At 50.4% G+C, this 27,882-nt stretch overlaps 1 long non-coding RNA gene across 1 annotated transcript; it reads right to left on the bottom strand.

Moving 5' to 3' along the window:
* Positions 1-17: 17 nt before the first annotated feature.
* On the bottom strand, positions 18-27,882 carry LOC120101792 (uncharacterized). Its single transcript, XR_015683982.1, has 4 exons — positions 27,817-27,882; positions 27,409-27,482; positions 4,880-5,115; positions 18-3,327 (listed from the first exon to the last, which is right to left on the bottom strand). It is a non-coding gene; the product is annotated as an uncharacterized LOC120101792 (long non-coding RNA).

The raw sequence follows: 27,882 nt of genomic DNA, 5'->3' as shown, positions 1-27,882 counted from the left end.
GTTTTAATTTTTTATTTATGTAATATGTGTGTGCTGTGTGTACGGTGTTGGCGGGGCACCTGTGTACCACAGTGCATGTGTGTGTGGAGTCAGTTACCGCCTTCCACCATGTCAGTCTGGGGTATCGAACCCAGGTCTCCAAAGCAGATCCCTTTACTCAGCAAACCAACTGGCTGGCCCCGAGAGTCTAATGACAAAAGCAAAGGACTATGCAGGGGTAGTGGTGCACACCTTTAATCCCAGCCCTGAGGAAACAGAGGCAGGCAGGTCTCTGTGAGTTCGAGGCCAACCTGGTCTACACAGCTAGTTCTAGTATAGCCAGAGCTACAACAGAGAAACATTGTCTTGGGGGGAAAAAAACAATAAAACCAACAAACAAACAAAAGCAAAGAGCCAGGGATGGTAGTCTATATAAAAACCTGGGAGGTAAAGGCAGGACGATCAGGAGTTCAAAACCAGCCTCGGCTACATGGGTAAGTTCTGGGCCAGGAGAACAAAACAAAAAGGTGATCAGGGGTGAAGAGCCCTTGTGTTGCTGAGACCATGGATTAAAGATATCACCATGGTTACCTGGTGATAGACCAAGCACAGCAAGTCACCTGCAAAGGCTCATGGGATCAATGTGCATACAGATGCTGACAGATGGTCTCTGAAACCACAGAACCGCATACTTGAGTATAATGGTCATAGCAGGCCCCAGGCCCCAGGCTACAGGACAACATAATACACTTTTCAACGATTCTCCTCCGACTTCAATTACCTGTGGCCAAGCAGGGCAGGTAGTTGAATAAGCATGGATCTTCTGCCCCTAATGATATTTTCTCTGCTCCGGCTGCCTTGGGTCTGTGTGCTAAGGAAGCAGATGTGCCTCTCTCCTCTATGTTGTTTAAAGGGATCAGGTAGGGGCTTGCCACTCCCTGGGAGCATGGAGCTCTGTGTGTGTGTGTGTGTGTGTGTGTGTGTGTGTGTGTGTTCGTCTGTGTGTGTGTTTGTGTCTGTCTTTCTGTGTGTATGTCTGCAGTTGTGTTTGTCTATGTATGTGTCTGTGTGTCTATCTGTGTGTCTGTGTGTTTGTGTCTGTCTTTCTGTGTGTGCATGTGTGTCTCTGTCTCTGTCTCTCTGTCTCCCTTTCTCTCTGTCTGTATGTGTGTGTGTGTGCATCTGTCTGTGCGTGTGTCTGTGTGTCTATCTGTATGTGTGTTTATGTGTTTGTGTCTGTCTTTCTGTGTGTGCATGTGTGTCTCTCTGTCTCTCTGTCTCCCTTTCTCTCTGTCTGTGTGTGTGTGTGTGTGCATCTGTCTGTGCGTGTGTCTGTGTGTCTATCTGTATGTGTGTCTGTGTGTTTGTGTCTGTCTTTCTGTGTGTGCATGTGTGTCTCTGTCTTGTCCATAGGAGATGCTTTTGACTTTGGATTCTGGGGATCAAACCCAGATCAGGCACTTTACCTGCAGAGCCATCTCCCCAGCCCGGTCCTTTCTTTTACTTGGTTATAATTATTAGCGAACATCTCATGACATCCTGCTAATGTGTCCCGCTAACCTGGCTGCTTCCTAATCAGCCTAGGCTGGCAGTGACCTCTGACCTCTGAGACAAGCTCGTGGGCCCCAGTGCATTTTTAGCGCTAAACCACGCCTCTTTGTATCCTGTGGTACAAAGGAAGGTGGAGGAGCTGAGGTATTGCCGATGCTGTGCCCAGCAAAGCCCTTTAACAAATCCCTTGTGGACCCCGCAGAGATGTAAGAGGAAACATTTCTACAAGGAATAGTTCAGGGGGAGAGACCTTGCCCAGAAGGCAATAGGGAGCCGCTGCAGCTTGGAGGGAGAGAGTGGTCTCAGCAGTGTGGATGCAGCAGAGAACAGCCCCATCCCTTGTCACCTACTTTGCGTGGACGCATCGACTTCCCGCACACACCTGTCAGCAAGCCTGGTACTCGGCCTCACTGTGGGCTCTCAGCAAGGTGCCCAAGTGCCCAGAAGTCTGGAAGGCTCACCTGGTCCTGGGTTCAAGTTCCACTTTCCAAGATAGCCTGCTGGGTGACCTTAAGCATGTGGCTAAACTTCTGGGCTTGGTGGATAGGCCGACGCTCCAGAGAGCCATGTGAGGAGAACCAGGTGGCACAGTTGCCAAGGACAGTCTGTTCCTGCTTGAACGTGAGGAGAAGCAGAAGAATGGAAGTCTGCTCTCATGGCAGGTCTGGGATTTGAGCAAGTTTCCACCCCACCTGCTTAGGGTCTGCAAACAGAGGTCATTTTTTTTTTATTTTTTTCGGAGTTGGGGACTGAACCCAGGGTCTTGCGCTTGCTAGGCAAGCGCTCTACCACTGAGCTAAATCCCCAACCCCCAGAGGTCATTTTTATCACAGTTTCATTTGAGCAAATGTTCGCTGTCTTCAGGAAAACCTACAACCTAAGTAGCCTGTGAGGAAACATCACGGAGATTCTAGGGACAAACCCATTCTCCTCAAGTGACAGCAAAGTACATTTGAACTTGAGAGAATTTAATTCCCTCTTCCGGTTCAATATTTGGAGTAGAGATTTGGAGCAGCAAAATTAGATTTGCAGGGATAGGAACGGGACTTAGCATGTGTCACAGCTGGGCAGATCCAACCGCTCCATCAAAGGCTCGCTGCCCCATCACGGTTGAAACGGCTCCCAAAGGACACCGAGAGCGGAGAGAGCTTCGCGCAGAACCAGAAGCACTTTATTCCCAGGGCCTCTGTCCTTGGGAACAGACTTCCAAGCTAATACAGCCTTTAGACACTGCCAAGGGGACTACGTTTCTTGAAAAACACAAGCCAAGAGGTATTTGTAAGAGTATAGGAGCCCAGCAAAAAATAACACAAAATTGCAGGCAAGGCAGCACACGACGATAGCATCAGTCACTTGCTCCTTGCCATGACAAAACGCCCGAGAAAAAGCAGCTTATCAGGAGGAAGGGTCCATTTTGGCTCACAGGCTGAGAGTGCCGTTCCATCACAGCAGGGAAAGCCTAGAGGCAGGAGCTTGGGCAGCCGGTCACACTGTACCAGGGTTCATTACTGACGATTCATATAACATTTCCACAGAGGTGAGAGAGATGATGCCACCCAGTGTCACCTGCAGTTCATGAAGGGCAGGACCGAGAAGGAGCCCCAGATGTCCTGACTGCACCATCTTCTCATTCCCACACTGGAGACTTCAGGGTGAGGACCAGAGAAGCCCCGATGGCTGGACCTGCCCACCTATAACTCTCGTGCATCATCGTCGGCACTGGGGCTTCTGTTCCTCCAGAGCTTTCTGGTCACAGCTCGTTCATGTACAGTTGAGTGTGTTCTCTGGGCCATGAACCTGACAGACATTGTCCTCTTAGCAATATCACTGACACCAACACATGGCAAGAACTAACCGAAAGAGGAAGGATTCAAATAGGCTCACGGCTTAAAGGTTTGTCAGGGCAGGGAAGGCATGGTGCTGGGAGCAGCTCAGAGCTGTGGCAATGGAGGGTAAGGGAGCTTTCAAATATCTGGACAGATTGGATACAAAGAGAAACCAGAAGTGGGGTGGGGATATAAACCCACAAGCTTGTCCCCAGTAACCCACTTCCTCCAGGAAAGACCCATTTCCTAAAGGTTCCACAACCTCCAAGAACAGAGTCACCCGCTGGGGACCATACGTTCATACATATGAACCTGTGGGGACAGTCCACATCTGCACAGTGATCAGAGAAGCTGCAAACCCAGGACCGTCATGCCACCCTCCCTTGAAGAACCCACTCATTGGCTCCCGTTGGCTCTAATTGGTTCACTCTGGTCCTTGCTTTATTTTTACACACACAAGGAACTTAAAAAGCGCAGAACTCAGCCATAACTCCAACTCCCAGGGGCGAGTGCTTTCCTACTTCCCCCTCATTTACACATGCAGAGACAGACACAGGTAGAGATGGTCCTGTTTGCTTCTTTGCAAATCGAGCTGAGACCATGTGCACTATTGTCTAACATATGTTCTACCCGGCGATATGTCTGGACCATTGTGCCATAGCAACGTAAAAAGCAGTGCTTTACCATGGCACGCCTGCCTAGAGCTAGGGACTCACCCCCTTATCCCGGACGCTGTGCGTGATCCAAATGCAGACCCTGTCCTTGAGCACATATCTTGGTTCTCACATCTTCACTTTTAAAAATGTGTGTGTGCGTGCATGTGCATGTGTGTGCGTGTGCAAGCATTTAAGTGTGCGTGTATGTGTGTAAGTACATTGTACAAGTGTGTGTGAGTGTGCGTGAGTGTAAGTGTGTGCATGTGTGTGGGGTGTTGTGCAAGTATGTATAAGTGTGTGTGCAAGTGTGTATGTGTGTGTGCATGTTTGTGTGTTGTGCAAGTGTGTGCAAGTGCATTGTGCTAGTGCGTGTATGTAAGCACATGCATGTATAAGTGTATATGGGTGTGTATAAGTATATGTGTGTGCATGTACATGCGTGTATGTAAGCATATGTATGTAAGCACATTGTGCAAGTACATGTATGTCTAAGTGTGTGTGTGCCGGGGGGTGTGCGCATGTGCATGCCACACTGTGCATGTGACGATCAGAAGACCAGCAGACTTTAGTCTTTGTTTTCTGCCTTCCTTGAGACAGGATTTCTTTTTTTTTTTTTTTTTTTTGGTTCTTTTTTTCGGAGCTGGGGACCGAACCCAGGGCCTTGCGCTTCCTAGGCAAGTGCTCTACCACTGAGCTAAATCCCCAACCCGAGACAGGATTTCTTGTTTGCCACTGTACGCTCCTACGCTCCAGGCTTCCTGCCTGTAAGTTTCCAGGAAGTCTCCCATCTCCCGTCTCTAGGGTCGCAGACAAGCACTGCCAAGTCTGGCCTTTACATAGACTCCAAACTGAGATCCCTACACTTACCTGGAAGGAAGGCATTTTACCCACTGAGCCTTCTCCACAGCCGTCTCCCTATTTCTCGGGATGTTGGGTTCTAAGATCACATCCTCCGGGGCTGGGTGGTGGCTCGTTGTTGAAGAGCATTGCTGCTCTTGCAGAGGTCCGATTTCCAGCACCCATATGGCCGCGCAGCATCGTTTACAGTGGCAGTTCCAGGGGATCTGGTGCTCTCTTCTGGCCTCCTTGGACACCTTGAGTACCTGTGGTGCACAGGCATACATGGAGACAAAACACCCATACATGTAAAATAAATAGTAAATAAGTAAATCTTTTTATTTTCTTTTTTCTTTTTTTCGGAGCTGGGGACTGAACCCAGGGCCTTGCGCTTGCTAGGCAAGCGTTCTACCACTAAGCTAAATCCCCAACCCCATAAGTAAATCTTAAAAAAAAAAAAAAAAGCATTATGTCCGCCTCCTGAGAAGTGCTGTGTGCTTAGGCCCCTAGGCTCGTCTCTCTACATCAACCAACACAGAGTGCTGTCTTTCCTAATCATGGCCAACCTCACAGGCCACAGAAAAGTAGTAAAAAGCATCTTCTTTTGCTTCGAGATTTAGTTGTATGCACACATGCATCTGTGAGTGTGTGTGTGTGTGAGTGTGTGTGTGTGTGTATGTGCGTGAGTGCCAGTGTGTGTGTACTTGTGTGTATCCATTGAGACCAGAAGAGGCCATCGAACTCCCTGGAACTGGAGAGAGAGAGAGAGAGAGAGAGAGAGAGAGAGAGAGAGAGAGAGAAGACACAGACACAGACACACAGAGAGAGACAGAGACACAGAGACAGAGACACACAGAGAGACAGAGACACACAGAGAGACACAGAGACAGAGAGAGAAAAAGAGAGAGAGAGAAGACACAGACACAGACACACAGAGAGAGACAGAGACACAGAGACAGAGACACACAGAGAGACAGAGACAGAGACACACAGAGAGACACAGAGACAGAGAGAGAAAAAGAGAGAGAGAGAGAGAGAAAGAGAGAGAGAGAGAGGGAGGGAGGGAGGGAGGGAGGGAGAAAGGGAGAGTGCATGCACATGTATACCATAGAGGTCAGAAGAGGCCATCAAACTCCCTGGAACTGGAGATACAAGCCATGGGGGTCTCCCCTCACCCAACACACTGGGTTGAAGACCAACCTCAGGTCCCCTGTGTGGGACAGCAACCAGTGCTTTTAACCCCCAACCCACCTCCATTCTCAAGCACCTTGCTTTAATGTGCTTAACTTTTATTACCCAGGAATTTGAACATCTTCCAAGCTCAGACAACTAGAATCTATCCCCAGCCTCCCTGTGTTACTGCTATGGTAGCCCAAAGGGCACAAAATTCTCCAGGCAGGGTTCCCACCAGCACTGATTTCAGAGGTGTCTACCAGGTGAATCTCGACCAAATGGTTATCACTATTCCCCGGGGAGTGGGATCCGGTCAGGTAGAGTTAGACCATCTGGTTAACAGTGTGTGTGGCCCCGTCGCTCTGGGGTGGCCTTTTATGGCTCTCTGGGTTCTGTCAACCCTACCTTGCCAACCGACCGGGCTGTAAGCTCAGCTGCAAACACAAAACTGCCTGTGTGCCTGGTGCTTAGCCTGGGAAGTGACACAGTGTGGCTCTTCCTTCTCTGTACCAGCAGCCGGGTAAGTTCAGCTCAGCTGCGGACTCACCACAAGCTGCTCGTGCTACTGCCCTTTGAACACCTGAGAAACTTGCTCAGCTCTAGGTCTGTGTGGAAGGTGTGACACACTTGATGATGCTATGGCACCTGGAGGGACAAGGCATACATCCCTGCCCGGCACCCTGTCCTCTACTCACAGAGACCCCACCTGTTTTTCTTGCCCAAATCTCCCCGGTCTCTACTTCCTACAGTCTACTTCCCCTTAGAGAATAGACAGAGTTCTGCCGAGTGCTGGCTTAGTTCCGCATCTTCTGGGAGCCTCAGTTTACTCAGCAGCAAAATGGGTACAGCAGCAACACTGACATCACAATGCCACAGAGAAACTGAGAGCACGTTGCACAGCACACTCTCAGAAACCCACGGGTTTTACTTTCTAGGTACTGACAATTGCTTTCATTTCTCTAGAATCGCCCCCAAACAGAAACCAGGGCACCTATGTTCACTGCTTTTGTGACCAAATACCCATGGAAACAACTTAGGAAGAATTATCTATTTTGCCTCATGGTTTCAGAGATATTTTATGGGTCAATCATGGTAGAGAAGACAGGACAGAACTGAGCAATTCACCTCAGGGTGGCCCAAAAACACAGAGAGAATCAGGAAGGCTCTGAGAGGAAGCACACCCCAGGACCCGCCCCCTGTGACTACTTCCTCTAGTTAGGCCTCAACCTCCCAGAACAGAGCCATCAACTGGGATCAAGCACCCAATGCACAAGCCTTTGTCAGGGATGGGTTCGTACCTAAGCCATAAGAGTGGGACCAAACACCAAGAGAGCTGGGTGGATTTGCATATAATTATTTTTAATTTAAAACTCTGCCCAGGCTGGGTTTAGATGGCTCAGTTGATAAAGGGACTGCCACACAAGCTGGATGGTCTGAGTTCAAATCTACTGAGCCCTCTTTTAAAAAGCCAGGCACAGTGGAGCAGAGTTCGATTCCAGTCCTACGTGGCGAGCTCCAGGCCAGTGAGGGACCCTGTCTCAAAACAAGAAAGCAGATTGTGCCTGAGGAAAATACGTAAGGTTAACCTCTGACCCCCCCACGAGCACATATGTGTGCCCCAAATGTTTGTATGATGTTTGTGGCTTTACTTGAGTCTCACGACTGAATCAATTGGCTGGCTCAAATCCGCTCTGAGCCTCGTATTCCAGAAGGTTCTGGGGCAGGAGTGCGGTGAGATGGAGTCCTGTGTGCCAGCCTCCACCCGTGGAAACTCATTAGGATGTTTTTATACGGTCTGCCTTGGAACGGAGTTCTTCTATAAACCTGAACAATGTTCCCCAACTTAAAATGTCAAACATTAAAACACCCATAAAGCAGAGCCTGAGCACCCAGCGGGCCTCATTCTGCCTGTGCCTGCCTCTCTTTGTGACTTAGCTTGCAGCGGCAGGGGTGGCAGAGGAAGGGGTGGGGAGGCAGGGAGGGGAGGCTTTCTCACACAGCGGCTTTCCTGGGAAGTCATGCTCCCAGGTGAGGCCAGCCTTGGGCTGTATACTCTCTTCACAAATGACAGATACCTGTGGGGTTCCCAAACGCTGCACGACCACCCAAGTTCCTGAGGTAGCTAACAGGAGCATGGTGCTGTGAGGCTCTTTCCAGGCCTTGGAACACTGTCTGAAGGCCCAGTGGACCGTGGGGGTCTCGGCCGCACAAGCCGAGCCCACCCCCACCCCAATTCCATAAAATGGGAATGGCAAAGGAAGTAAGTGCACATGGAAATGTCATCCAGGCAGCTGGGAACAGAAAAGGCCATCCAAACGGGGTCCTCTTCCATCCAACGGATCAAAGGGTAATGGGTTTCACATTGGGACAGTGAGGTAAGTTCGCATCACTGGGCAGCTCTGGTCCCTGCCCCCAGCTGAAGCCCATTCATTCCGCCCTCCCGAAGCTGTCCTGGTGACAGCAGCAGCCATCGAACCACAGACACCACCAGGAGGAGTCCTTCGGGACCAACGCGGCCGGGCTACGCAGTCCTTAATAAAAGTCAAAGACTCCACGAATGTGCTACTTAGCAGCGCTGAACCCTGGGTGAGCCAGGGAGGCCGGGGATGAGGGCGGGCACCCACAGGGAGAAGAGGGATTTTCAAAGATCAAACAAATTAGAGAAGTACTTAAGACCCGGCGCTGCGGGGAGGGGAAACAGCAGCTACAGCCCATGTTGGACTTTTCTGTGCATTTTTAAAAAGCAGAATAATCATAAATCATCAAAGAACTCATCGCTTCCTCCCCTCCTTCTCTCGTCTTGTCTCATCTTCTCTTCTCTTCTTGCAGTACCAGGGATGGTCCCCCTGAGCCTCTTGGTCCTAGGGACCTGACTGGGCTGGTGAGGGGGAGTGCAGAAAGAACAGACACACGGACACACATACTGAAAACAGACCCAGTGGACCACCCACGCTCTGCTGACGCAGCACTCACTATTGGCCACCCAGGCCCTCGGAGTGTTTATGTACAGTAAGGGGTGGGGCTGGTGTTGGTAGGCCATGTCTGTGGGTGAGCACACTCGGGCTATAAATTACCAGAGGAGGGGGCTACGGCAGCTTGTCTTTGCGCACAACGGCAGATCCATGGTTCAGAAGCACTCATTCCTATCATTCACGTGTGGACCCAAGAAGACATTATCAGCTGGAGCCTCAGGTGGGGCAGTGCGGGGAGGCATGGCCGCCCTCACGGGCCTGGGGCATTTGGGTCCTTGACACGGCTGGGCCCAGGCCAACAACACTGGACTCCATCTGCTCTTCATGCTTCAATCGAGGCCCCCAACTCGTTCCCCCTCCTCCTCTTGTGCTCTGCATCGATGGAGATGGAAACCAAGGCCTCAGACAGTCTTGGCAAGCACTCTGGCACTGGACTGCATTGCTGGCCCTCTTTTTATGTAGAGACGGGGTCTTACTAAGTTACCCAGGCTGGGCTTGAACTCATTCTGAAGCCTAGACAGGCTCTAAACTTGCAATCCTCCTGCCTCAGTCTCCTGAGCAGACAGGGTGACAGGCTTGCACCACCAGGCCATTCTTCTGTCAGGAATATCTCATTTTTCTTTCTTTTTTCGTTTAAAATGATTTATTTATTTATTTATAAAAGTACACTGTAGCTGTCTTCAGACACACCAGAAGAGGGCATCGGATCTCTTTACAGATGGTTGTGAGCCGCCATGTGGTTGCTGGGATTGGAACTCAGGACCTCTGGAAGAGCAGCCAGTGCTCCTAACCGCTGAGCCATCGCTCCAGCCCGTCACTTTTCATAATGTGCATGCAATCTTATAATTAGGAGTAGAGAATTTATAACATTGATAGTTGAAAACAAGAAGATGCTTCTGGTAGTTCCCCCAATTGTACAGGTATAATGTAATGCGTTACCGCTTCCTGAGAGCATAGCATCTCAAGATGGTTATATCTTCTAGTGATGGCAGCCAGAGACACGTGCGTTCTTATTATCTATGTTCACTGAGGGGGGGGAACTGAAGCTTCTGGCAGTTAGAGTGCCCTGCCTACAGCTCACTTCACGGTGAGGTATGGGGCTGGTGAGCGTCTACGGCACTGACACAGAAGCTTCCCCCAGAAAGCGGTTTCTCAGAGAAGCTGCAGGGAGCCCAGGTGGCCTTGTAGACCTGGAGAGACAACAAACAAGAGTGTATGTCTCCTGCCATAGAATTCACTAAGTCTGAGATTCTGACTTAACCAACATTATCTGTCCTACAGAAATGGGTTCTGTTTGTGAGCGGCAGTGGGAAAGAATCGGACGTAGCATGCGCCCCAGGGGCTCCAGGGACAGTCCCCAGATTTGGACCCCAAAGCTTTCCAAACAGATCCATAGCATCTGGCCCCTGCCCAGGCCTGGGCGTCGAACACCGCGTCTTCAGCTCTCTTCGGTGGCTCCCATTTATGAAGGAGAGAGACGCTTGCTCACACAGGCTGCCTGCTGGAGCAGATGGCCGCCTCAAATGAAAGACGTCTGTGATTCACAGTTGGCAGCAGAAAGCCACACGTGGGGCCTGCCCACACTGGGCCCAACAGGTTTCTGAGTTCCCTACAGGAACGGAGTTACAGGTCTGACTTTGCTGTCAGGGTGAGAAGAAACTCACAGCTACCTGGTTCCCATACAGCCCAGGGTTTGCTGCCACACCCTTAGACTGCAGACCCCCTCGAGAGTTCAGAGTACGCAGCGAGCTGGCCCCCGGATCTGGATCATTCCCTTTCTGGTGGGAGCAATCAGGGAAAGATGTAATCACTACAATGGCGGGGCCACTCTGGGATACTTGTGACAGAGGACATCAATGCATTTGTCCGGCGAAGCCCTGTGGGGAGGAAGGTCGTGCACAAGCAGCTCAGACAGGGTGCTGTTGCTCAGGAAGGACGCTGTCAGGGTTCCTCTCAGCCTATAGCAGCAGCTCTCAAGCTTGCTAGAGCTGAGGCTCTTTAGCACAGTTCCCCATGTTGTGGTGACCCCCAACCATAACATTACTTTTCTTCCTACTTCATAACTCTGCTACTGTTATGAGTTGTAATGTAAACATTGGTGCTTTCTGGTGGTTTTAGGGGAGCCCTGTGAAAGGGTCATTTGACACTCACAAAGGGATTCTGACCCATTGGTCGTGTGTGTGTGTGTGTGTGTGTGTGTGTGTGTGTGTGTGTGTACAAGCATGTGCCCCCTCCCACCTCTCTCCCATTTCTTCCTCCTTCCACTTTCCTCTTCCCTCTCCTCTCTTCCTCTCTCCCCTCTTCCTCCTCTCCTCTCTCTTCCTCCTCTTCCTTTTCTTCCTCCTCTCCCTTCTCTCCCCTCTCTTCCTCCTCTCCCCTCCTACCCCCCTCCCCTCCAGGATAGTCAGTCCCACACTTCATCAGGCTGGAGTTTTGACTTTCGTATAGGGAAAGGAAGCATCTATAAGAATTTACTATAGTTACCCAGGCATTTCTTCACCATGTTCTGCAGCCTAGGCTGGAGGCCCAGAGAGGAGATTGACCTGATGTGGTCAGGGACAGATGAGGCCACTCCAGACCTGGATCCCAACCCTGCCTCTTGGTTTCTTGGTTGGACTATAGGCCATCATCCCCAGCTACCCAATGGAAAAGACCTCATCGAAGAGAAAGATGCCTCGTCCATTATTTTAAGTCACGATGATCTGAGCTGCTCAGACAAGTGACACAGAAGGGAAAAATGACTGACAGACCTTAGGCCCCTCCCACTTTGAATCCTGCCCTGGACCCAGTTCTCTCCCTCTCTGGGTCTCAGTACACCAAAGGAATAAAGATATCCTGACTTAGAAGGCAAAAGAAATAAAAACCCACAGCCTGGGGGCTTCAGAGAAACAGATGAGCCCAGTGGCTGACACTTAGGGGATGACACTTAGTCAGGGTCACTATTGCTGAGATAAAACACAATGACCCAAAAGAGCTTGGAGAGCAAAGGGTATGTCCAGCTTATGCTTCCACATCACTGTTCATCACTGAAGGAAGTCAGGGCAGGAACTCAAACAGGGCAGGAACCTGGAGGCAGGAGCTGATGCAGAGGCCATGGAGGGTGCTGCTTACTTGCTTGGTCCCATGGTTTGCTCAGCCTGCTTTCTTATAGAACCCAGGATCACCAGCTCAGGGTGGCAGCCCCCCCAATACCCCACCCACCCACCATCAATCAATCACCACTTAACAATATGTCCTTCATCGGGCTTGTCTACAACCTGATTTTGTGGAAGCATTTCTTAGTTGAGGCTCCCTCTTCCCTGATGGCTGTAGCTTGTGTCAAGTTGAGATAAAACTAGCCAGTGCAGGACTGAAGAAATGGCTCAGTGGTTAAGAGGAGAACTGGCTGCTCTTCCAAAGGTCCTGAGTTCAATACCCGGAAACCAGCTTCTGGTGTGCAAGTGTACAGGCAGATAGGAACTCATATACATAAAATAAATAAATCTTTAATACAAACAAACAATACAAACCCTAGCCAGTATAAGGAAACACAAGGGCTTTAGACAAAGGTTTTCTTTTTCTTTTTCTTTCTCCTTTTCTTTTTAAATGCTGGATTTTTATTCTTTTCCTTGTCTTTTAAAAAAATGATTTATTTATTTGTTTATTGCTCATTTTGTGGATTGGTGTTTTCCCTGCATGTATGCCTGTGCGAGGGTATCGGCTCCCCTGGAGCTAGAGTTACAGACACTTGTGAGCTGCCAGGTGGGTGATAGTAATCGAACCTTGATCCCCTGGAAGGGCAGTCAGTGTTTTAACCACTGACTCTGCCGTCTCTCAGCCCCAGGACAAAGGCTTTCCAGTCCAGCTTGGTTTGATGGCCTGGCAGCTGCAGGGCCCTGGACACAGTACATTGTCACTGTGCCTTGGTTTCCTCATCTGTGAGATAGGACAGTCACAGGGCTCACTGTGAAGGGTCAGGCAGGATAAAGCACTCATTCTCCTCCCACCCTGCCAGGGAGCCGGACTCAGCTGACCCTTAGCCTCAGGGGCAGAGTCGAGGGTCAAGCATCTTCAAAGGCCTTTACAGTGTGGCCGGCAGACCAGGTTCACGTTGCTGTGGCCATAAGATAGCTGGACAGAGGAACTCCAGGTTGTGAGGAACTAGACCCTTGCTCTGCCATAGCATCTCAAGAGGCTAGAAAATAATTGTTTGGTTTTCACGGAAGTGGACTCCAGTCTGCAGAGAAGGCACATGACTGGAGCGCAGATTTGGTTTGGGGCAGTGGTTTTTAAAGTCCTTGATTTGAGAAATCCCTGCCCTCTCCCCCACAGGCTGGTGCTTTTGAGAGCTGCGATTGTCTGGACCATGTGGTACAGTCTTCTTAGCAAACCCCCCATCCTATTGGTTCAAAGCACAAGGCCTTCACGGATGACTCTCTTAGAACGCCCGGTGGCCTCCTTTTCTGATTGTGGGCTCAGTTGTGTAGCTGACTGCGGGAAAATTCTTCTAGTTAAGGTGGAAGTCTACCACTGACCAGATAGCCTTCTGGGGCTATATGGAAGATTCCATTCACAGGGCTTCACCTTCTCTGACCTTATCTGGGGAGTTTAAAACCCCCTGCACCTCTACCTGCAAACTGTCATCTAGCCTTAGTTAGATTACGAATTCAAGTTCCTTTCTTCTGATAAGAACCCATTCAACCAGCACCCGAGAGTCCTGAAATGCTTCCCCATGCTAATGAGGCATTTCAGTACCCTAAACCTTCAGCCAATGACTTTTGCCCATCTTGGATGTTCCTATCCCCAGTCCCCAAAATTATATGAGCCTTGAATCACCCCAAGTAAAGCTGACCTTCCTCCCTGCAGCTGGCCCCAGTGTGTCTTGTGTCTTCTCGGCTCCCTTTGCCCTCATGGACCGTATTGGCCAACGATCACTGAGGGCAGGGAGCATCACAGCACTCTGCCTTCGACTCTTCATCCTGAGAGCTCTGGGACACGCAAGTACCAGCCGGGAATGAGGAGATAGGCTCCTGCTTACCTGCCCCTCCGATGAGCTCCAAGCACATTTCATACTGGACCTCATATTGAGAACAGACTAGAATGATTTCTTTCTTATACCCTGACTTTGTTTAGTTAAGACTCAGCATAGATATACCCCAGGCTCACTCAAAGCCTGGGTCTGCCACCTCTGACATAGAACTTGGGTAACCTCTCCGTGCTTCGGTTTCTCTGACTCCACAACAAAGACATTATGTCCTACCCAGCTGATGGACTGTGAGATTGGAACAAGCCATTGTAAGTGGCCTGTGTCGTGGTCTGAATATGCTTAGCCTAGGAAGTGGCACCATTAGAAGAAGGTGTGGCCCTGTTGGAGTAGGGTCACTATGGGTGTGGGCTTTAAGACCCTCATCCTAGCTGCCTGGAAGCCAGTCTTCCACTAGCAGTCTTCAGATGAAGATGTAGAACTCTCAGCTCCTCCTGCACCATGCCTGCCTGGATGCTGCCATGCTCCTGCCTTGATGATACTGGACTGAACCTCTGAACCTGTAAGCCATCCCCAATTAAAAGCTGTCCTTATGAGAGTTGCCTTGGTCATGGTGTCTGTTCACAGCAGTAGAATCCTGGAAAAGCTTTCTACCTGCTGGCTGTTTTCTTACTCCCCGGATGGTATGCCACTCTCCAGTCTGCCCACCCCAGGACCCCCTACCCCCATACACCGACTGTTCATCTCCTGCCGTGGTGCCACCCAGAGCTTGGAGGTCCTGACTCCATCTCTAGGAGGCTGTCTAAAGGCTGAAGTTGTTCTTCCTTCCCTCTGTTGGCAGGCAGGTCCCTGCAGCGTATAAACACACTTAACTTTTATGGCTATGCAGGGTTCTCAGCATAAACCATCATCTTAGTCCCACAAGATGAGCAGGCTGGGACACAGACCTACCATGGCAAAGCCAAGGCAGACGGAAGCTGGCAGAGTGTATTACAGCATGGCAGGTGGCTCCTTAGCGAGGTCACAGGTCACCAAAGGCTTCCCGCTGTCCCCCATAGCATACAGTATGTGAGGCAGGCTCTTCAGTCACCTCCTTGTGACTCTGAGTTCCTATAACATTATGGAGGTTCCTCATGGGGGGTCCCCTTCTCCATTCCACCTGGCTTCACACTATGCCCAGCATAGGCCTCCTGGGAGGTATTTACAGCCCAGCCTCAGTTGGTCCACAGAGCAGCCCCCATGTCTCTCAGAACTACTCTAAGGATAAGCCCTAATGGCCAGACCTCCAGAGTCCTCCTCTGACCTTGGCTTCTAGTCTCAGAGATCCTGGCTCTGAAACCCTTGGTGAACTTTTCTTTCTGTTTACAAATGAAGCCATGGTTCTTGTGGTGGTTAGAATAGCTATGACCCCCCCCCCATAGACTCATGTGTTTGAGTGGCATTTTTTGAGTAGGTGTGGCCTTGTTAGAGGAAGTGCATCCCTGTGGAGGAGGGCTTAGAGGTTATATATGCTCAAGCTATTCCCAGTTTGAGACACAGTCTCGCTCTGCTGCAAGATGTAGGACTCTCAGCTCCTTTCCAGCACCATGTCTGCCTACATACTGCCGTGCTTCCTGTCATGATGATAATGGACTGAACCTCTGGAACTGTAAGCCAGCCCCAGTTAGATCTTTTCCTCTCTAAGAGTTGCCGTGGTCATGGTATCTCTTTACAGCAATGAAATCCTAACTAAGACAGCTCTGAAGTCTCCCAGCTTGGCCACCCCCAGAGTCGCTCAACAACAAATACATGCAGAGGGTCTCCTGTGCACCAACCTTTGTTTCCAGCCCTTGGGGCTCTGAGCACAGTGGCAGAAAAGTCCCAAGTCCATATCCGGGTCCATAGCAAGTATGTATAGCAGGGTAGGGTTGAGACAAGGTACAGCAGGGCACAGCAGGGCACAACAGGTCACAGCAGGACATAGCAGGGCACAGCAGGACACAGAAGGGCACAGCAGAGCACAGCAGGGCATAGCAGGGCACAGCAGGACACAGAAGGGCACAGCAGGACACAGCAGGACAGAGGAGGACAGAGTAGGACACAGCAGGACACAGCAGGACACAGCAGGACACAGCAGGACACAGAAGAGCACACCAGGACACAGCAGGACATAGCAGGGCACAGCAAGGCACAGCAGGACACAGCAGGACACAGGAGGACACAGGAGGACACAGCAGGACACAGGAGGACACAGCAGGATACAGAAGAGCACAGCAGGACACAGGAGGACACAGAAGGGCACAGCAGGGCACAGCAGGACACAACAGGACACAGTAGGACACAGCAGGACACAGGAGGACACAGCAGGGCACAGCAGGGCACAGGAGGACATAGTAGGACACAGCAGGACACAGGAGGACACAGCAGGGCACAGCCGGACACAACAGGACACAGCAGGACACAACAGGACACAGCAGGGCACAGCAGGGCACAGCAGGACACAGGAGGACACAGCAGGGCACAGCAGGACACAGCAGGGCACAGCAGGGTGGGTATTACAAAGTTGGCTTTAAAGCTCTGTCCTGACTCATGACAGAGCCCCGGGCTGATAGCAGGCATCACAGGTCTCCCTAAGGAGGTGACAAGAAGGACCCAGGTGAGTCAGTGAGATACTTCATCCGTAAAAGCACATGCCACCAAACCTGATGACCTGAGTCCATCCCCAGGAACCCATGTTGGAAGGAGAGAACCAACTCCTGCAAGCTGCCCTTTTGAGCTGTACATTCGAGTTAATTTAAGCTTTTTTAAGTGAGGCTTATAGAAGGAAGTTAGCTCGTTGTGTCATTGGGTTATGCCCATGGAGGGGGTATTGGGAGCTTGGTCCCTTTCTGGTTTTGCTCCCTGGCCACAGTGGGGTGAACAGTGTTCCTCCACCCAGCTCTCCTGCCTTGTTCCGCCACAGACCCAAAAGCAAGGGACCAATTTAACTTAGATTGAACTCTTTGAAAGCATTGAGCCAAAATACCCACCTCTGTGTGAGTGTGTGTGTGTGTGTGCGCGCGCACATGTGCGCGCGCGCATTTGTTTATTTAAGATGGCTCTCTTTCTAGCCCAGACTGTTTTTCAACAAAGGCTAGTCTTGAACTCCTGATCTTTCTGCCTTAGCAAATAAGCACTAAGATCACAGGCACACACCCTCACACCTGGCTCCATCACACCTGGCACCCTCACACCTGGCTCCATCACACCTGGCACCCTCACACCTGGCATCATCACACCTGGCACCCTCACACCTGGCATCATCACACCTGGCACCCTCACACCTGGCTCCATCACACCTGGCACTATCACTCCCGGCTCAGAACTGTTTATGGATGGGCTGTCTCGGGCATTCTGCCATGGTATTGGAAGGACAAGACCTAAGGCAGGACAATTGGGAGACCAAGGCTATCCTGGAATACAAAGTGAGGTTCTATCTTAAAACAAAAGGCAGAGGGACTGGGGTGTGGCTCAGTTGGTAGAGCACTTGCTTACCCATCAAGCCTTGGGTTTGGTTCCCCCAACCACATAAACCAGGCACGGTGGTTCACACCTGGAATTCCAGCACTTGGAATGTGGAGACAGGAAGATCAGAAGTTCAAGGTCATCCTCCACTGGACAATGAGTTGAAGATCAGCCTGGGCTATGGGAGATCTTGCAAACAAACAACAAAACTATTCTTGGGCTTGCTCACTAACCGTCCCCATGGCAGCAGGAGCCTGCTCGGTCTCCATCACTGTGCATTGCTAGGGACCAGGAACTGAGTGGGGGTTGTATAAGCACACACAGAGTAAAAGAGCTTCGAATTATTGTATAGAAGACAGGAAAATAAAACCCCTGTGCGATAAGCGAGCTTTAAAAAGAGTCTCCAGCAACAAAGTGTCTCTTGGCTCTGTCTTCACGTCTACACACACACACACACACACACACACACACACACACACACACACAACACAGGTACACACACACATTCACGGATTCACAGATGAACACACACACATAATACACATATACACACACGCAAAAACACACATGCATGCACACACACCCACACTCACAGACAAAAAATACACACACACAGAGACATATACACACACATGCACACATACATATACACATGCATGAACACATGCACATATACACGCACATGCATGCATACATACATGCACATGCATGTATGCACACAACACATATACAAACACATATATACACGCCTGCACACATACACACATACATGCACACACATACACACACACACAAACACACACACACACTGCTCTTCTCTGCCACTTGGATGAGAAACTGAGCTGGATCTCTGGCCCATCTTTCTGATTATGGCTGTGTGACTTCAGGCATATTACCTCATTAGTAAAGCGATGGGAGTTGATTTACTTACTGATGGATCTCATTTAGATCAGTGAATCCAGACCAGGTGTTTCTCCTTTTCCTGTGGACATCTAGGCCCTGTGATGATGTTGTGAGTCCAGGACACACACACACACACACACACACACACACACACACACGCACCGGTTCATATGGAGAGACTGAAGCACATGAAGATTTCATCACTTGCCTTGGGATTGCAGTTGGTAAAGTGGAGCCCATGACCCTTCAAATTTCCCAGCAGCGGGCTTGCACCCCAGAAGTCGCCTCTGCCCAAGAGCTCTGAGCTGTGGGGAGTCACTGAAGTCTCTCTCTGTTGTCTCATCACCATAAAAAAGAGGACAGTGGTGTCCTGGCCATGCCATAGGACTCAGTGTGGTAATGCACAGAGAATGGGTTTGGAAACTGTAAAGTGCTATAGCCATCCACACAACCATCACATGCTGCACAGAAACATCTTGGCAAACGGATCTCAGGCACGATACCATCTGCCTGCAAGTGATGGGCGGAGGAAGAACTAATCTTTATCCAATTATCTTCCCGGGAAAGACCAATTCCCTCCTCCGGCTTCTACAGTTTTCTCCTAATTAGTGGTAAGAACAGGCCTTGCTTCCGCAGGCCCTAGGCTGTTATCCACCAAGTGTTGCTCCCCATTGTAGTATGCTAATACGCTGGTAATTAAAGGCTTCAGTGCTGTTTAATAACTGTGTTGGGTTCAGAGAGGATAATTGCCTGATGCTCCCCTCCCACAGCTCTGGAGTCTAGGCATGACATAGGAGGTCAGAAACTTCCTTCCTGCGTGCCTGCCTCTCCTGGCCGCCTCCCTCAACGGCTGCCAGCTTTTGCTTCAAGGTCAGCTCAGGTACATCGTGAGTTTGAGATCGGCCTGGGCTACATGAGACCCTGTGTCAAGAAAATAAAAAATAAAAGAACCAGTATAATTTTTCAAATGAGCGTTCAGGCTGGAGAGACGGCTTAGCAAGAGCATTTGCTGAGCTTCCAGAGGACCAGAGTTCAGTTCCCAGCACCAGCTCTGGGCAGCTCACACCACCTGTAATTCCAGTTCCGGGGGATTCAAAGCCAATACTCTCTTCTAGACCCCAAAGGCAGCTCAAACATGTCATAGACACTCACACTGATTTAAAAAAATAAAAGGTAAAAGTTAATTAAACTTAAAAGCAAAAATGAGCATTTATCTTGTGGGCTGGCAGCGATAGTAAAGTCCTCATCTTTCATCCCAAGCCACCCAGGCAAAATGCTAATGCACCCCGCTCGGGTGGGGGCAGATAGGGACATGGGACGGACACTATCAGTGCCTCCCACCTTGAGTACTCTACAGATCCCTGCGGCTCCACATCCCCTGTACAAGGCTCCGCTATCTTGTTACAGACAGAAATTGAGGTCTCTGACTTGAGAACGCCAGACCCCTAGCCGAGAGATGACTCTCAGGGCCTCTTTGACATTTCACAGCTTGGCTAAAGGCAAGAACTGAATTTCTAGCTCCAGGTGATGTGCAGGGGAGATAAGCCTGAGCCGGATTTCACCCTTGGCTTTAAACAGTGAATATAATTGGAATCCCCCAACAGTGAGCCTCCTTCTCAGAGTCTGAACCCAATTCACCTTGGGAGCCTCTCCCTACCATACGCAGTTAAATCCTACCACCCATTCGGGTCAGGTGATGGGTCCCGAAGGAGACTCTAAGAAGAGTCACTCCCTCTTTGTAGTGCCAAACACTCCGTTGCCAATTACTCAATTAACCAGGTGCAATTAGTGCAGAGCTGCAGGCAACCCCCTCCGCTGCCTCCCTGTTGTAGGTAGGGTGCCACCCTCCAAGCGTTTCATCAAGGGAGGTGTGACTTCGTGCTAGAGACCCTTAAGGTCAGATTTGCGGCCTCTTGAGAGGCCCTCCTAGGAGGGTGTGGGGAAGGTCACCGGAGTCTCACCTGAGATGTTGTAGCTCTTCGCACCTTGTGTCTAGTTGTGTACAATTCTATCCTAACTACATGCCCTGTGGCCACAGGAGATGCTAGAGTGTATGTATATACTGTGGAAGGTCAGCTGAGACGGGGACACCCTCTTTGCTGCTATTCTAAGTCATCGTCCATGCTAGAATGATGTCTCCCGTTCTCCTGTGAGTAACCCTTCACCTATCCCTGGAAGTAGGACCAAGGAACTCATCGCTCACCCAGGCAGATGTTGGTGGAATTGGATTTTGGCTTGTCACTGGGGACCTAAAAAGAGGGTGGAAAGAGGGTGGAATGTCTACAACCGTTCTCTTGGGAAGCAGAGAGAGCGAGACATGGGTCCCACTCACCGTGTGGATTTAGACGAGGAGCTCCATGCTTCAAGAGGCGCACAGGAAAGAGCAACAGACAGCCTGACACTGTGAGGACAGAGCTCTGACCCCAAGCCTTGACACCAGGAAGCACCTGCCTCTCTTTGCCCGGCTCCTGTCATGCTGTCCCCGTGAGTGTCCACAAGCATCCCTGTGGTCCCCGGGGTGATGCTAGGCTGCCTTTGGGAGGACACTTGCAAAACACACATGCAGCACTGTGGTTGATCCCCCCCAGTGCCGCAAAATAAACCCAATAAACCCTGGGTTTCCCCTGTCGGTGGCCATGTGAGGAAGCAGAGCTGGTCTCCGGCTTCCTTGGTGTGGATGCCGGTGATGAACATGGATGGCAACGTAATTATTAATCCACGGCTTGCAGCCCTAGCTCTGTCTGCTCTACGCCTGTCCGCTCCGTCTGCAGCAGCTCTGAGGTGTGAATGTCAGCATCAACTCCCTTTTCAGATGAGGAACTCAGGACCAGAAAGCTTCCGTAGCTTGCCCAAGGACACACAGCAGTTGATGAGCAGCAAACCTGAGACTCGGGGTTCTTTCGCCCTCCCGGCCACGCCTGTCATACCTGCAGACTAGAAAGGGGAAGCACTGGGTCACGTGGGATTTGGAGAGATGTAGGGGTCATTATTGCCAGTGCACATGGAAGGTTCTGTGACACCCACGACAGGGCGGGCACCCACCTCAGACGACAAGGCGACACAAGGCGGAGGCTTTGCTGGGAATTCCGCAGAGCCCAAATTCCCACCCACGTCCCTTTGAGGGATCCCTTGTCACAGGGTCTTTCCAACCCACCCCCTGCCAATCACTGTGCAGTCCCGGAAACGCTGACCTTAAATCTAGAGCACAGTGCCTCCTCACCCCCAGGCAAGAATGTAGCCTTAAGCGGTCCCAATTCCCCTTCCCACCGAGCCTCGGGGCTGATACACAGTTTCTTTTCTTTCTCTCTCTCTTTTTTTCTAATACTACATAATTACCTTTCTTCAATCATCCTGGCAGAACACAGTCTTTCCATCTAACGTTGAACCTTTTTTAGAGGAAAAAAAAAAAAAACCCACAGGGCAAGGAATGAAGAAGCTATATTTGCAATGCCCAGAAAAAAACAATAAATCTTGTTTGGCCCCTAGAGGGAAGACGAGCGGGGAAGAACATGTTGGCTGTACCCGTGGTTCCCGGGAAAGGCCATGATGTTTATAAAGTAAAAGGCAAAGAGATGGGATGGAGCAGAGCCCCACCAAAGCCACTGTGCCCCATATCCCCATCAACCCAGTTAGCCCTGGAATATTCCTTCAGGGATCGCACGGTCCCAGCCTCTCTGTGCCCTCATCGTTATGCCGGTCTTCATTGGGAAATGATGAAGACGCCTGGAATCCACAGGAAGAGGTAGAAGGTACAAATGCTTTCCCAGCAGAACCAGCGCAGGGAGCTGAGTCTCAGTGGGGAGAGGTCTGCAAAGCTGGGCGGTGGGAGAGGTGGGGAGAGACGGGGGTCTGAAGGTATCCAGAAGGTGACATATGCCTGTGGGTCCACTCTACAGATGGTGAGCTCAGAGTAAGTAAGAAAGTACCAGGCCATCCCTCCTCACCCCAGGCTGCACTGACATTAGTGTCCCCTGGCCACGAAGCTGGCAGTAAGTAGTAGCTGGCTATTGTCTTACAACCCAGATAACTTCCAAAACCACTCCTGGTGGACAGCCACACTGTCATGGTCACGGCCACACACCCCTGAGTTGGCTTCCTTGCCAATGAGGAAACTGAGGCACAGAGAGACGCCATACTCTCCCAGAATTCTAAGGGAAGGGTTGACCCTGGCTCCAGAAAGACCATTACGGCAGCCTGTGGGCCCCATTCTCCTGGTTCCCTATGGCCACTTTGTGACTTCTCTGCCCCTTTAGGAAATCACAGACTCCATATATATGTATGTATATGTATATGTATGTGTATGTGTATGTGTATGTGTATGTGTATGTGTATGTGTATATGTATATGTATATGTATATGTATATGTATATGTATATGTATATGTATATGTATATGTATATGTATATGTATATGTATATGTAAGGTTAAGCCCTTTGTCCAAGGTCAACAGCTGAGGAGTTGCTGAGGTGGGATTTGAACCCAGGCAGCCTGACTTCAGAGACCAGATGGATAACCACTGTACCACACTGCCCGCCAAATCTGGAGAGAGTCTGCCTCAGAAAAGCGTGGGCAAAGGCATTGGCATTGCCTCCGCAGTGCCTGCCCCGGCCGCCCCACCATGCTTGGTGCCTGCTTCCTATCAGATTTATTTTTAGCTCTTTGTTTTCATTATTTCCCTTCTTTTCTCTTTTCTTCTTTCTTTCTTTTAGGAGAGGAATTAGCCCTGAATGAAACCAAGTTACAGACTTGTCCACGGTTGAAAGCTTCTAATTTTGAGAACGTTCATCTCTGGGTGAGTCTCCCCTCCTCAAACCAAAAATACAGTAACATTTGCAAAAGAGAATTTATCTTTACCTAAAACTATAATTACATGGCTGCTGGCGGTTACCTTGACGACATTTTTTTTAAAGTCCTCCACTACAGCTCCCCACTCTGGATCATACAAACTTGGCAGTCAAATAAGTCAACAGGTTACCCAGGGAACCGTTGCCTTGACAACCGTGAAGATGAAAGGGGAATGGCAGGGTTGAGGAAGTGTCAGAGTTAGGATGGCACACCACAGAAGAAAAGGTCCTTGTCACAGCCACAAGGCTCCCCGGGACTCACAGAGCCACCATAGGGGGAGACAACGGTGACTCCTACCTGCAAAAGGCCATGCTAGGGACGCCCCAAGCTAAGTGTCCTTTAATGTCCACTGAGGGCCACAGCATGAAAGACTAAGTCTCTCCCTAACTCTGAAAACATGTAGAGCCTACCAGACCACTTTTTGACAAAGTCATGGGGTAAGCAAGATGGCTTGTAAGCAAAAGATGCTGGCCACACAAGCCTGCTGGCCACACAAGCCTGGTGGCCTGAGTTCAATTCCCAAACAAAGTCACATAAAGATGGACACAGAGTTGTCCTCTGAGCGCCACGTGCACACCATAAGACCCTTGTTCTCTCGTTCTCTCTCTCTCTCTCTCTCTCTCTCTCTCTCTCTCTCTCTCTCTCTCTCTCTCTCTCTCGCACATATGTACGCACACATTGAACACCTAATAATAATAAAGTCTAGGTGACCCTTGTCCAGTCACCTTCCCATCCCCCATTCTAAAAGGTCAGTTCTACTTTGCCAGGGAGAGGTTGGGTGGAAATGGTAGACGAGAGAAAGATGAAACTTTGAACCAAATCCCAAGAGTTCACAGATGAGAACCAGCCACGTGTCCCGGCTCAGCGTGCAAGGGGACACAGTGTTCCTGGAGTGGAGGTGTCAGTGGTTGTCTAGGGGATTGTCGACTTTATTCCCTGGCACAAAACAGAGAGTTGAAGACAGGGAAAGACAGGAAGCCAAACCACAGAGAAAAACCCAACATCAGACATTCAGGGTGGGAGAGGCCTATGGCTGGGAGTCTGTTAGATAGCTGCTTGCTCGGGAATTCCATGGGGTCCCCTGAGACCTCTGCTTCCCTCTTTGTCCTATCTAGAAGCCGCTGTCTCAGTGAGCCTGACTCTGTGTTCCTTCTCTACCTATTGCCCTCTTAATCTACACCATTCCTTTAGACTCTGAACCTCCCAACAGGTCCTGACTCTGGCCTGTGGCTGGGCTGCAGGTGGAAATTGCCACAGGGTCTTAACCTAACCAAGAGTGGCCAGGGACAAACAGCAGACCTGGGTTGGCTGAGTGACCCCGGGAAGGGGGCCAGGTCTCTGGGGCTACACAAGATGCCAAATGCTTCTCCTCCTGGGCAGGGTCAGTGTAGGGAGGCCCCTGGATGAGTGAAGTCCCTTGATCTAGTCTTAGAGGGTGACCACACAAGCCTCTGTTTCTCCTGCTGGTGTGTGGACAGAATAGCACACAGAACTCCATCTCTAACTCCCAGAAGGGGCTGCGCTGGACTGGGGGGAGGGGTGACAAGAAGGAGGAGACAGGAACGCAGGAATGCAGCAGTGCAGGGGCTCTGTAGTCAGAAGCCTCAGTGTTCTCTTCTACAACACGGTCCCCTGTGCCTGGGCTCCCACCACTCCTGCCTGTCTCAGCTCTACCCAGGTGTGCCCTTCATTGGTTTCCGCTCTGATAGTGACTGAGGCTGCAGCAGTGGCAGAGACCTTGGAACACCTCTGGATGGACTCAGGTAACACTGGCTGAATTACAAAGGGGTCCAATTTACAGCTTAAGTCAGACAAGACAAACCAGTGCACTTCATGCCCCAAAAGACAGCCAAGTCGCTCTTTACGGCACATCCGGAGGGACAGGTGCTCAATTTGCAGATGGAAGAATGGGGGGCAGGGGTGTTCTAGGGTCCCCTCACCATTACAGCACAGATTCTAGAGCCTGAGCCAGGCCATGGGCTAAGCCTAACTTGGGTCCCTCCACTCTGCCCCATCCCTTTTTCTCTGCCCGCTTCTCCCCTGGTTTCCTGTTCCTCCTTTCCCTGCGGTTTCTCTACCTCCTTAAATACTCTAGTTCTAGGTGCAGGCAATGCTCCATCCAGGTTCCAAAATGTCTAAGACACTGGGTCACCCTCTAAGGAGGGTTGTTCATTGTGGAGGAGAGCCCCCAGACGCCACTCAGCAGACTCGGTGTTCAGGACAGCCCTGCAGGCAAAGAGCTATCTGGGGCTGAGGTTAAAGATGCCGTTCAATAGCAGAGTGTTCATCCAGCACACTCAAGGTCCCGGGTTCCATCCCCAATTCCATGAAGGAGAAGAGGAGAAGAGACAAGAGGAAAGGAGAGGAGAGAGGTGAGGAGGGGAGAAAAAAGAAACGGAAGGAAAAACAAAAAAAGGGAGAGATAAAGAGCCTGCTTTGAAGCATGAAAACAGGAGTCCCATCCCCATAACCCCCCACCTAAGAAGCCGGATATGAATTAGGAGTGGTGGCACATGCCTATAATTCCAGCATTTAATTCCAGAAGCCGAATCTCTACGGGTGTGAGACCAGGTTACACAGAGAAGAAGGAGGAGGAGGAAGAAGAGGAGGAGGAAAAGAGGAGGAGGAGGAGGAGGAGGAAGATGAAGAGGAAGAGGAGGAGGAAGAGGAAGAAGAAGAGGAGGAGGAAGAGGAGGAGGAGGAGGAACTGGGCGTGAAGGCTTTGGCTTATAACACCCGCAGTGGGGAGGAAAACACAGGTAGAACTCTCAGGCTCACTGACCAACCAGGCCCCAGCTCCCCGTGAGAGATCCTGTCTCAAAATTCAAGGTAGGTTGCTCCTGAGGAATCACCCCAAAGGTGGTTGGCCCCTGACCTCTACGTGTGTGTGTGTGTGTGTGTGTGTGTGTGTGTGTGTGTGTGTGTTTGCGTGTGCACATGCACACACACACGTGTACACGTGCGCATACACATTATCCTGACCCAGATACTGGGTTTGGGGGCAAATGCCTAAAGTCCATCAGTCCCAATAAGCTAGACCGAGCCACCAGTTGGGCAATGATAAGAAACAGATATGGTAAATCAACCACAGCCTTAGGAAACAGGTCTAGTGATCCCAAGTTTGCCGATACAAACTCTATGTTTAAGCAGAGGAGGAACTGAGTCGGGGCTGGATCTGCCCAACTCTGTAGTCCTGGCGATCTGTGGTCTGTCACGATTGGCTCAAGCCTCCCCCCAGGTGGACCAGTAAGTATTAATCACCTGGGGCCACATCTGGATCCACCAAGATGTCCTGTTTGAAGGTTCAGTCTCTCCAACCGAGATAACTGTTCTGCCTTGGGGTGCTGTTTGCTGGGGTTCTGCTGTTGCTGGAATCCAAGAGGACTACAGGTGTACAGACCTCAACCTGCTTCTCTGCCTTCAACCTCCAGAGGCGGTGATCTGCGTTAGGCAGACTCCCTGGCAGTGAGCTCACCTCTGTATGCCTAGTGTTAGCTCGAGAAAAGTCAAGGAGACAGACCTAAAGTGAGGGCAGAGGTTCCAGGCTCCATCCTGCGGACCCAGGGGGCTCTTCGCCGACTGAGAGAATCCCTTGCAGGGAAGACAGAAAGGATGTCTGACCCCTCTTCTTAAGGTCCCAACAATAAACCAGAGTAGATGCCACCATAGCTCACCCTGGGGTGAGCATGGGTGACCCCAAAGCAACCACATGGAAAGTCTATACCCAGTACACTAGTGGTTTCTCCACAGCTGCATGGATGAAGCCCTTCCATTAACCTTCCCCCCACCCCAATATCCCCCTGCCTGGCCTATGCACCCGGAGGCATAAGCATTTAGGGACAAACTGCATACTGGAACCTCAGGTGAGGGTCCAATGACCCTTCCCACCCATTCCTGTAAAACAATGTCAACAATATAGTAATGGTCTGTTTTTCTTTGTTTCTTTCTTTCTTTCTTTCTTTCTTTCTTTCTTCCTTCCTTCCTTCCTTCCTTCCTTCCTTTCTTTCTTCCTTCCTTTCTTTCTTTCTTTTTTTGAGACAGAGTTTCTCTGTATAGCCCTGGAATTTGCTCTACAAACCAGCCTAATCTTCAGCTCACAGAGATCTGCCTATGTCTGCCTCCCAAGTGCTGGGATTAAAGGTGTGCACGACCACGACCGTGATGAACCATTGTAAACAAGTACTGGCTGACCCGACAAAGATGGCGGCTGTTTGACTCACCAGACCGAGTTCCACAGCAGCAGTCAAGGCAGCATTAAGTCCCTGTTAGCCATGCAGAATCAAAGCGGACATACCTGCCAATCACAGAGATGGCACAGGAGACCTTAGACAACGGCCTGCCCTACAGTGAACGTTTGTCATTATCAACGACACTCCCACACGCTGGCAGTGGGGAAGACTGGGCCATTCACAACCGCACACATCAAACGCTCAAAGACTTCAGATCCGTCCACAAGAAAATACGGCTCTCAGCTCAAAGGGAATAAGGGATAGTTTATTCTGGAGCCGAATATGAGAGGCTTATAGACACAATACAGGTTGCTTCAAATCCCAAGTCCCACTGCACAAGTGGTTGTATGAGATTTTATTAGTTATATAAGAAAGAAAGTCATAAATCAAAGCACTTACCAAAGATATGGCCGGGAGCCTCAGAGGGGATGGCTTACATCTGAAGCCATGTCCTAGGTTTCAGAT

The sequence above is a fragment of the Rattus norvegicus genome, chromosome 3, assembly GCF_021556685.1.
Source record: "Rattus norvegicus strain SHRSP/BbbUtx chromosome 3, alternate assembly SHRSP_T2T, whole genome shotgun sequence".
Classification (NCBI taxonomy): Eukaryota; Metazoa; Chordata; class Mammalia; order Rodentia; family Muridae; genus Rattus; species Rattus norvegicus.
The sequence above is the reverse complement of the archived record's forward strand: the minus strand, read 5'-3'. Positions and strand labels throughout refer to the sequence as shown.